Here is a 12,305-nt window from a genome sequence, read left to right on the forward strand (position 1 = left end):
CATGAAATCTGAAATGAAATAAACGTTATAATAAAACCAATCCCTGAACCCTTTTTATTTAAAAACCTCAGATTAAGCACTCCACTGTCGCAGGCTGGAATTAAAAAGTTATCACGTTGCATATACAGGATTCATTGCTCCCCAGAGTTGCTGCTGGGACAGCAGAGCCTGGTGTTCCAGAACCGAAATGCGGAGAAAATGGTCTCGACACAGGGCAAGGGGAGGCAGGAAACAGGGTCTTGAGGGACTCCTGAAGAAAATAACACTCCCCCCAAAAAAGAATAAAAATCTTCAACTTTAAAACTCAGAGAGCTGAAGCAAGCTCAGATCCCCAATCCTTCCTGGAACCTCCCTATATGGATGTCTACAGATATTTTTTTCTTTTCGAAATTAAAAATGAAAATTACCCCCACCAAAAATGGTGTCTATAAATAAGCATTGGGAAGAAGTATTTGTACAGGGCGGTGGAGTTTTAAAAGGATTTTTCTGCAGGATCAGGCTGTTGGTCTGTGATTAAATATTGATTTTGTGTAATTAGTTTTCATGTGAACTATCCTCTTGCTGATAGCTTAGAGGTTTCAGAACTAGAAAAGAAATGGAATTGGACATGGAAATTATTACTTAGCGAAGTGACAGGGAAGTGAGAGCCAGAGAAAAGACTGAGGCTTGGCTGATTTAGGCACAAAGAAAGACAGGTTCTGGGTAGGCCTACAGTGACCAACAACCCCCCAGGGCCCTTGGGCAGAGCAGGGGAGACCCTGAGTCTCCTGGGCAGGAACGGGGGCAGTCGGGGGAATGGCAGTCAGGGGAAGGATCCTGGTATGGGCAAAGGCCTGAGCAAACCCATGACTCCTGGTGGCGTATCTGGTCCAGAGCAGTCAGTTCTAGGTCCTGGGTGTCTCCCAAAGCACCTATGTGAGGAGCTGTGTGTCTACCTGTATGTCTGGAGGGAACAGGGAAAGTTGGAAGCGCGGCCTGGAGCCCTGGCTGGGCAGAGCCGCAGGAAGAATGGCCCACAGACCTGAAGTCTGGGGAGCCCTTGGTTGGGGTGTGCTCTAGGCTGAGGCATGACTTCACACTGGGCTGGGTGGGGGTCCCCTGAACACCTGGGCAGGTTTCCTGTGGAATAATTCTGTCCGCTCCAGGAAGGGGGATGTGAGAGTATTTTTCTGGGGCTGTTTCCAAGAAGTCTACAAGGTGTGCGGAGTGTCTGAAAGGAGGGTGTGTTTGGGCCCGGCAGTGTTTCTGCTCAGTATGTGTCTGGGTCACCTTTCCTTAACACTCTGAGTGTTACGGGGGTGTGGGCATGTGCCTGAGTTTGTGCCTTCACCTGTGTGGGAGTGGCAGGCATCTGCATGGGTTTGTATGTATTCCCATGTGCGCATGCACCGTGTCTCTGAGTGTCTCCATGAGTGTCCCTGGGGTAAGTGTGCTGTCTACCTCTTCAATCCCCTGCTTCTGTGTGGGTGCCTCTGTGTCTGTACCTGTGTGTGTGCAGCTGCCTCACACCTGTGTGCCTGTGCCTCTGCTCACGTGTGTCTGTTTTCTCTGCAAGTATGCGAGTGAGTGCCACTGCCTGTGCCCATCTGTGTCCATGGACACACCGGTGTGGGAGCCCCGGCATATGCCTGAGTATGCACGCCGCCTGCAAGGACCCACAGCTTCTTTGGAACATACACATTGCCCCCTAGCGCTCAGATGAATTCAAAGTTTCCCCACCTGCCGGCCAGAGCCTGGAGCAGTGAGAGCCACAGGAGCCTGCAGGTACGTCGCAGAGGGGCCTTTCTCAGGCCTCCTCCCCTCAAGGGGTGCTGAGCATGCCCCTGCGGGTCAGATGGAGCCTCTTGCATGAGGGAAAGAGCAGTTGGGGCCCCAGAGCGATGCTCCCATCTGAGGATAAGTGGGGAGCTGGAATGACCCCCAGTGAACATCCCCAAGCCCTCCCCGCAGAAACCACCTGGCATATCAGAACCAGCCCAGGAGCCCCAGTCTAAAAAGGGGCCCCCATGAATGAACACCCACTCAACCAAAGTCACAAAACACTGACACTTAACACCTCTCACCCAGCCTTCACACTTGCCCATCAGGACCCCAACATGGACAGAGGCACAGATGTTCACACACACACCCGTACAGGACATGTCGCCTGTACTGACACTGGCCCCTGCGTATCAGAGGCTCCCTGTGTGTTACGCTCTGTGCTAACGGCTTTACATCCAGGTCCTGTTTCTTCCTCATAGCAAACCCAAGAGGTTGGGACTGTGAACCCATCTCACAGATCAGGGCATGGAGCCTCTGACTGGGTGAAAGAATTTTTTCAAAGTTAAATAGGGCAGAACTAGAATTCCAAACCAATCCACCTGACACTGAGTCCTGCCCTTACCCACCGCCCCCTCTGCCTCAATGTGCTAGTTCAGGAAGAGAGTTTAGCACAGTGCAGGGAACTCAGCAAGCGCCAAAAAATGTTAGCTACCTTTGCCACTGCTGACATTATCGTATTTATTAAGATTATTAGGATTAGGATTATTATTCTCCGTGCATTTCCCTTTCCCAAACATAAGAAATTAGCATGTGCGCATGCAGGCACACACTCGCACACATACACACTCACACATATACACACCCCGTCAGCTTCTCTCCCTAGCCCCCATGCCCTTTAGAGCTTGGATTCTCACAGGAGTCAAAGCGACCCAAGTATCTCTTGCAGGCAAAGCCCCTTAGGAGCCCTGGAGGGGATCTACTTACCCTGCTGCCCAGGGTAGGAGGTCCACAGAGAGAATGAGTTTTGACAGTACATATGCAGATTCAAATCTTGTCTTTATCACTTACGAGCTATGCAACCTTGGACAAAATACTTCCTTTCTTCTAGCCTCAGTTTCTCCTGTTGGGAAGGGGAATCATGAGTTCAAATGGAGCATAAGGATTGGATACAATGTTTTAAAAGTAGCACAGAGGGAGGTAGATGGCCTCTCCTCTTACCATTACTGTCATTATTATCTCTTCTGTGTTTGGATCTAGGGAGGTGGAAAGCAGAACCATGATTCTAGAAAAAGTGGACAAACTAGACTTGCCACCCAGTCAGTCTTTGAGAGAAAAGATGACTCCCTTAGGTGTTTGTCTCGACCTCTCCACCCAACACTGTGCTGGTGTAAATGGGTACAGGCCCAGCATTTGTCCAGGGAACACCCAGAGCTGATGTGTCCAGGAAAGGCCCAGCTGTGGCCTGGCCGGAAGATGGTAGCTGGCTAGACGTTGACGGGATCAAACTCATTCAGCCCCGGGCTGCTGTTTGCTAAGCAACAGCGCCCCCTCCCTCTCTCTATGCACGATGCCTCAGATCTTTGGGGGTCTCCACTCCATCTGCCCGTTGAATAAACACATATTGAGTGCCTACTGTGTGCCAGAGATCAGAGTGGGAACTCGAAAAAAGTGGAAAATACAGTCCCAGCCCTCAAACTTGATCGAAGGAAACTGCCTAGTATTCCATGTAAAAAGAACTGCATTATACACTACAAGGGATAAAATAACTGTTAGGAGGGAGAGATAATAGAGAAGGGCTCTCTGGGGTGAGTTTTGAAGGTAGAATAGGAGTTTAATGACCAGAACAGGATCAAAGGACTTTCCAAGCAGAGGAATCAAGTTAGACAGTCTGTGGGAAAGTTCTGGCAGCATTTTGTGTAGAGTAGGATGAGAGAGGACCAGGGTCTGGAGCTCAAGAGGTCAGAAGAATCCAGATCAGAAGGACTCCAAAGGCAGATGGGGACATTTGGATGGTGTTCTGGAGAACCATGAAGGAGCTGTAAGCAAAGCCAAGTGACACAGGCAGAGGTGAGTTCTACAAGGTGCTTGAAGACCTTAGGGTCTCCCCTTTATTCACTTCTCAAGGTGGCCCTGGGTGTTATCTTCATTGGTTTCCTTGGAAACAGGGTCTGGCAGAGGGCAAGTCCTGAGTGTGTCCCCAGGCAGTCAGTGCAGGGCAAGGCAGTGCCTACAGGCTCTCCCCTCAGGGGTCATCTGCACAGACAAGGGTCCCCTCACCTCAGTGACTGCAGATGCTGCTCCCTGTTGTGTAGGACTTCTCCCCTGTCCCTCAGCTGGGGAGGCCAGTGGCATTTATGTGAGAGCTAGATGTCCCAGCTTCAAAGCCCCGTTCCACCGCCGCCTGACCACGCGACTGTGGGCAGGATCTGGATGGGAGCTCCAATTTCTGGATCTATAACAACACCTGTCTCCAAGGATGTCAGGGAGGCTGCAAGTTTGGGAAAGCAAGCAGCCCATGTTATGTTATATATATATACATATTGTTGTATATTATTATCTATTACATTACTGTATTATATAGCTATGCTGGGAGGTAGGTTCTCCTCCCGGAAAAAAAAAAAAATCTGTTCATTTTCCCACTGTATAAAGGAGGGAACAGGCACAGAGAGGTAAAGGGATTTGCCCAAGGTCATCCAGCAAGTGAGAGGCTGAGCAGGACTCACACCAGGCCTGGCATCGGCCCACAAACCAGTCCACAATCCATGCAGCTTGGGCCTGAATCTGAGCAGCCACCCCAGTGGGTGTGGAGAAACTCCTCCTTCCCCTGCCCCCAGAGACTCCCAGCCTGGGGCAGGGTCACCTTCTCTGCTCTCCTGCACCCCCACCCCAACACTGCTTCCCAGACTTCCAAGGCCTGACCACAGCGTTTCAATGTGAGGGAGCCTCTGAAATTCCCCCTTGAATACCTGGAATAGGGAGTGGCTGCTTCTCAGCTGCCCTGGCCAGGCAGGGCTACCTGCACAGGAAAATAATTCTCACCCCATAAGGCACTTCAGCTTCCCTGGGACCCAGACACACAGGGTCCAAGGCCGTAACCTGCTTAGAGCACCAAGCTGTCTTTGACAGCCCCGCCTTTCCTTGGCACGCTCCACTGTCATGAATCTAGCTCAGATCCAGCACCAACACTCTTAGCCATGTGACCTGGGGGATCAGAAACAGGACCGCTTCTTGGAAGTATGAACAGCAACCTTGGTAAGCACTGGAGCACAGAAACTGCCCTAGACCTCACTTAATCTTGAAAAAGACCCTAGGACATTGGTGCTTCCATCATCCTTGAGAACTTGCTAGAGGCCACACACTTTGTACAAGGCCTGGTCTCCAACCTGGCTCTGTAGGATCCTAAAGCTTTTAGGCCAACCTTTGCAAATATGAGGATTTCTCTTCCCCAGATGGCATCCAGCTATGAGCTTCTATTTTCCATTCTCTAAGCGGAGCGCACTGAACCCAGGCCCCAGTCCCAAAATAACTCAAACCAGCCCCTCCGGCTGGAACTGAAGCCCTGGCAGCTACAAGGCCCAATCCAGCCTCCCCCTGAGAAAGTTCCCATTCAGCAGAAGAACAGTCATCACACATAGAACGTCACATGCCACACATTTAGAAATATGCAAAAGTTCAGCAGGGTTCATAATTATTCAACAAACCTATTTAGCATCATCTTCCCCTCACCCCCACCGCCTCATTTTCCCTCCCTGTGGTAATCAGCAATGCGGGCTCATTGCCACTGAGAATCTAGCAGGCAAATCAGCCTTGTAAATGGAACCAAATAAGCATATATGATGGGAAAACTTTGGACCAGCCAATCACTAGCCAAAACCTTTCATATCATGTGACCTGTTGTTTTCCCATCTCCACCCCTGCTGGGGAAGTCAGCTGCAGGGTGGTGCCTCCATTGGGGTTGAGAGAGGCGACTGGACAATTGCCCCTAGGCAAGTGGAAGGTCACCCACAATTGGCCCCACAGTGCCGGAGGCCGAGGACTTGTCTCCCAGGAAGGAACTCCACGTGCAACTGGAGTCTGAAGCTGCACTCTGGGAATCAGCAGTAAACACAGGTACGCGGCTTGCCCGGCAGGTCCCTGTTTGTTTGGCACTGTCCTGTCCCTCTTCGATTTCCACGGAAGAGGTGCTGGCTAGGGTGGCTCAGAGTGCCACACAGATCTGAGATCTGTGACCTCGAACAGGTTATTCCTCTCTGGGCCTCAGTTTCCTCATCTGTGAAAGCAGTTCCCAACATACCTACAGCAAAGTGCATTTGTGAAGATGGAATGAAATGATATCAGTTACATATCACAGCCTCCCACCTCCCCTAGGAGGTCAGTGGAGGAGTTTGTAAGGAAACAGAGGCTACAGGGCTTCCTAGAAGCATGAGCAGGGTAGGAAATGGGGGCGAGGGGCCTCTAGCAACTCATAGTAGGAGAGAAGTGGTGTTCCATTTTGAGCACTCACTACGTGCTGGCCTCCATGCCAAGTCTTCTCCATAGACTATTTTCTAATTTTCTTGCCGACCCTACAACAGGGTTATGCATGTATCCATTTTATGGAAGGAACTTAGAGAGGAAGGCACGCTGCTTTGGGAAGGAACGTGGGCAGAGCCTGTGATTGTCACACGAAGAACCTGGGCAGGAAATAAACAGCCCACGGGGGAGGCTCAGCAACCCCCCACCACTCAGGCTATGAAGTGGACCAGGAGTGGGTGGGCTTTGAATGCCCTTCCCAACCCAATGACAAAATAGAGCCCAGCGAGAGAAGGTAATGTGCTTATTTGGATCAGATCTTTGGAAAAGTTCACAAACGATCACTCTTTGGCCCATGATAGTACAAACAGAACTTCCTCTGACCGCTGTTTTGCATGTAATGGAAAGGCTAGTAGGACCAAGAGGTGAACAGGGTTACCCTCCAGCTTGGCCGCTCATAGCCACTCTCACCTCTCTGAGCCTCAGTTTCCCCATCTGTCAAGTGGGAGGAAGAGTGTTCCTAGGGCTGTCAGGGGAGTGAAGCCGGCACAGAGCACTTAGCACATACTTAACACTCAATAAACAGTAGTGCTACTACATGGGCGAGGCCCCTGCAGGCTGGCTCCCTTCGGTGGCCCTGGGGAGCACTGATGAGGTGCCTGGGCACAGTTGCTTGTTCTCAGACCCTGGCTGCGCGGTCCTGAGGCCCCCAGCGTGCCTCCAGAGCTTCACGAAACCAACACACTGCCAGCTCTGAGGAGGGGCAGCACGCAGGCGTCCCCCACCGGGGTGCTCCAGGCCAGGCCCCAGCTGCACAGGCCCACCCTCCCCTGGCTGCCTCCTCCCCAGCTGAGGCCCAGCCGCCTCTGACATGTGCCACCGGGCCACCTGGTGAGCTCCGGGCAGGCTCCAGGCGCCGGCTGCCCCCGCCTCTGGCTCGGATGAGCTCATCTGGGTTTGGTAACTTCCAAAGCAGCCAGGAATGTTTTTTCAAATGTTCCAGGCCCAGGGAGCAGAAAGAGCAAAACGGGGCCCTCCGCCCCCCCCACCCCCGCGCAGGCAGAAAGCAATCCGCTGTAACTCAGACAGGCTGGCTTCACCAGGCCGAGGAGATGGATGCAGCGTTTTGGAACCTCTATCACCCAAAAGGAAAATGCCTCTTAAATCAAAGGGATGAGGAGAGAGCAGGCGCGGGAAGGGCAGGGACCCGATGAGGCTCTGAAGGCAGGGCAGTGAGGAAGGGACTGGCACCAGACACCGGACCGCCCCCCACCATCAGTGTCACGGCTACCCCTCCTTCAGCAGAAACTCAGGCGGAGAAGGAAGGGAGGTCTGGAGGCGCTTGCCCAACTTGGACTCTCACTGGGGGCACATGAACGTGCACACACACACACACACACACACACACACACACACACACACGCACACACACACATGCACATACCTGGGCCCTGAAATCTCTCCTGGCTCCATGCCTTCCCTGGTCCTGCCCACTAGCCTCCCCACCTGGACAACAGCCAGGATCTAAATCTGATCAAATCAGGTCACACTCGTCCCTTAACCCCACACCACTCCTAAAACACATTTCTGTTATTTGGGCATAAAGATCAAATTCTTCACCACCATCTGCGAGGCCCTCCATGCCCAGGCCTGGAGCCCTCACTGTGCCTGCTCTAGTCTGGGCAGTGGAGCCACGCTGGCCCTCACTGGCCTGTCTGGCCTTCCCTTTGGCGGGATTTTGCTGGTGTTGTGCCCACAGCTGGAGGGCTCCCTCCTGCCCATAGCCCTCCCCCAGCTCAGCTGCCTCACCCTCAGGGAAGCCCTCCCCAGCACTCCTGCCAGATAAGTCAGGATGCCCCCTTAACCTGAGGACTAGTCACACGACATAAAGTAGCATTATTTCTTGGGGTCTTTTAACGACTCTCTGTCCACCCCACTCAATAGTGAGTGCCAGGCAGGTGGGGCTCTTCCTGTTTCTGGGTGCCTACTGTTTGCTGGCACGATGTAGGTGCTCATAAACATTTGTTGAATGAATGAAGACATTGTGCCAACCAGAGAAAATGGCAATTTTGGGGGTCCAGAGCAGCATTTCTAAGACCTATTAGATTAGGCTCAGTGGTGTGCCCACTGGCAAAGACCCCTGTAATCCAACCTTCCCTGTTCAGTCCCTCCCCTCCTGGGCTGTCCTCTCTGGTCGCACTGTCACTTGCCATTCTGGGCCCATAAACTCCTATTCATCCTGCAAGACCCCACTTAGTGCTCTTCAAACTGCAGGTAATGACCAATTCATACATAGACTGAAACTCCAACAAGGAAGTGTGGTATGCACATACAATGGAATACTAGTCAGCCATAAAAAAGAATGAAATTCCGATACATGCTACAACATGGATGAGCCTTGAAAATGTTATTCCAAGTGAAATACGTCCGACACAAAAGGACAAATGTATGATTCCACTTAAACGAGATGACCAGAATAAGCAAAGTCACAGACAGAAGGTAGGATAGAAGTTACCAGGGCTGGGGGAGGGGGCAATGGGAGTTAGTGTTTAATGGGGTACAAAGTATCTGCTTGGGAACATGAAAAAGTTCTGGAGATGGAGGGTGGTGATGGTTGCACACCACTGTGAATACACTTAATGCTACTGAACTTTATGCTTAAAATTGGTTAAAATGGTAAATTTTATGTTATGCATATTTTACCACCAAAAACAAAACAAAACAAAAAACCCTTAAGATATCTGAGTAAATATACAAGTAAGAATTATCTGGTAAAACTCTTTATTTCGTTTGTACAATTGTTAGTGTGTCTGTGTAAAATATATTTCCGACTTTGGGTCAAGATCCATTAATTTTGAAAACCACTACATTTGAGGGTCCTGGATCCTCAGCAGCCTGCCCCGACCTCAGGCAGAGTGGCATTGTCCCTGCTTTGTTCCCAGACCCCTTTGTATCAGCTCTTAGCTTGGCAGGCTTCCCCTGGTGGTCTAGCAGCACATCTATCTATTGATCACCAGAACTGGATCACAAGCTCATCAGGGCCATGAGCTACGTCTCATTCCTCTCTGTGCCTGCAAGATGCCGAGCTCGGTGTCTGGCATGCAAAGGTGCTCAGTATTTTTAAAAAATAGTCAAGATGTAGGCGAGTCCAGCCATCCCAGATTCAGACTCACCCCGATTTCAAGCTCCAGCTTTGCCACTGTTATGCTGTGAGGTCTGCAATTGATACAATAAGAGCTCAGACAGGTCACTTCATCTCTCTGGACTTCCATTTCCGATTTATAATAGTAAAAATATCAACCACTGTAATTTATTGAGCACTTGCTACACGCCAGGCTAAATGTTTTATAAGCATTGACTCATTGATTCAACAAATGTTTGAGCATCTATTATGTTTAGTCCTAGAGATTAAAATGTAAGCAGGACAAGCAGGTCCTGGGTCTTTATAGATCTTTATCACATCAAATTCTCCCAACACCGATAGTACAGATGAGAAGACTGAGACCAGAAAGTTCATTCTGGCTCTTTGCTGCCTCCCGTCTCCCTACAAAGGCCATGTAGTCACAGTACCTGGGACTTGGGAGAAGTTGTGTTCTTCTTCATCCCACAAAGGCTCCATGAGTCTTACTATGTGCCAGACCAGCCCTGCCCTGGCTGGGGAGATAAACACAGAAACAGCCCCTGAATGACTATACAGGGAAGCTCTGGAGCTTCCTGCAAGAGAAAAGAGGAAGCCCTTGAGGGAAAGGGGATCAGGGCAGGCCTCCTAGAGGAGGTGACACCTGAGCAGAGTGTTGCAGAGAAGGGCATTTCAGGCAGTGGAACAGCAAGCCAACAGGGAAGAGCCCCAGATAGCCCCCTCTTCCCTGTGGAGGGCCTGATGGGAAAGCTAGTCCTCACTCTGGTTTGCATACAGGAAGGTCATGTGTCTGTCCTCCATGCACTGGCTGGCAGAGGAGAGATGAGTGGAGGGATGGAGTGGGGGCACTCAGTGCTGCTGGAGGGGAGGCAGGAAGGCACAAGTCCCCCTTGCACCCAAGCAACTCAGAATCTGCACTCAAGATACCCACCGTCCAAATGAAAGAGCATGAAAGCCCCCTTCCATGCCCGTAACTTCTTCCCCTGGAGAGGATGGGCCATAGCCTCAGCGGCACATCGACACCACCCCTGAGCTGGACATGGCGTGACTCCATGCAAACTGGGTTCTAGTGAGGCCCTGCAGTTGGGAAAACTGAAGCTGAGAGATGGGAAGGGACCAGGTTAAGACTTCTGCAAAGGCTGTTCATCTCAACAAACCTGAAGTGAGCACCTACTATGTGCCAGCTATGCAGAATGTGATGATAAGTTAAAACAGAGGTGGTCCTAGCCTTCAAGGGCCTTCAGGGGACTCCCCAGAGGGAGACAGGTATTAATGCAGCAATGACAGGAATATCCTAGGTTAACAGAGAGAACAGGGCCCTGAAGGCTCTGAAGGAGAAAATAATAAGATCCTACAATAAATGACTGATAAAACTGGAGCACAGGATGAACGTTGCACTAATTAGGTTGAAAAAGAGAGAGAGAGAAACAGTGCTCCAAGCAGAAGGAATGGCTTATACAAAGGCCCTGAGGTGGGTAGCAGAATGGAAAATTAAAGAAATGAGGAAGACCAGGGAGGCCACAGTGGTGACAGGGGCCAGGCCTACAGGTCTTATTGACCAAAGGAACCTTAGAAGATTAAGAGGCAGTGATGTTCATTCATTCATTCAACAGATCAAAACACATTTAGCATCTACTGTGGGCCATTCCTTGCACGGCCCAGTCACAGGCTCTAGAGACACACACCTAATAAAACTGACAAGGCCGCACTGCTCAGGGAGCTGACCCTGTCGAGACCGGATGTGCGATATCACTTATATGGACCGTTCCTCCCCCCTCCCTCCCCTCCTTCCCTCCCCCTCCCCCTCCCTCTCCTCCTTCCTTCCCTCCTTCCCTCCCTCCCTCCTTCCTTCCCTCCTTCCTCCCTCCTTCCCTCCCTCCCCTCCTTCCCTCCCCCTCCCCCTCCCTCCCCTCCTTCCCTCCCCTCCCTCCTTCCCTCCCTCCTTCCCTCCCTCCCTCCTTCCTTCCCTTCTTCCTCCCTCCTTCCCTCCCTCCTTCCTTCCCTCCTTCCCTCCCCCCTCCCTCCCCTCCTTCCCTCCCTCTCTCCTTCCTTCCCTCCCTCCTTCCCTACCTCCCCCCTCCCTCCTTCCCTCCCTCCCTCCTTCCCTCCCTCCCCCCTCCCTCCTTCCCTCCCTCCTTCCCTCCCCTCCTTCCCTCCCTCCCTCCTTCCTTCCCTCCCTCCCTCCTTCCTTCCCTCCTTCCCTCCCTCCTTCCTTTCCTCCCCCCCTCCTTCCTTCCCTCCTTCCCTCCCTCCTTCCTTCCCTCCTCCCCTCCTTCCTCCCTCCTTCCCTCCTTCCCTCCCTCCATCCCTCCTTCCCTCCCTCCGTCCCTCCTTCCCTCCCTCCCTCCTTCCCTCCCTCCTTCCCTCCCTCCCCTCTTAATCTAAGCCATTCTTTCACACCTGCTCCTCCCCATGTCATGTAACCGACTGGAGGAAGATCATCTTTAAACAGCTGAGGCAAGAGGGGTAGTGACCCCATGTGGTAGTGTCCTGGGGCCGCCATAACATGCTATCACAAACTGGGTGGCTCAAAACAACAGAAATTTATTCTCTCACAGCTCTGGAGACTAGAAGTCCAAAATCAAGGTGTCCCCAGGGCCGCGCTCTCTCTGAAGGCTCTAGGGGAGAACCTTCTTTGCCTCTTCCAGCTCCCTGTGGCTCCTGGCAATCCTTGGCATCCCTGGGTTTGTAGATGCGTCACTCCAGTCTCTGCCTCACCTTCACCGGGCATTCTCTGAGTGTCTCTGTATTCAAAATTCCCCCTCCCTGTAAGGACACCAGTCATATTGAATCCAATATGACCCCATATCCAAATAAGGTCACATTCACAGGCTCTGTGCAGACATGAGTGCGGAGGGTATGCTATTCAACTCAGTACACTCTGGTTCTTTTA

Source organism: Manis javanica, chromosome 15 (genome assembly GCF_040802235.1).
Source record: "Manis javanica isolate MJ-LG chromosome 15, MJ_LKY, whole genome shotgun sequence".
Taxonomy (NCBI): domain Eukaryota; kingdom Metazoa; phylum Chordata; class Mammalia; order Pholidota; family Manidae; genus Manis; species Manis javanica.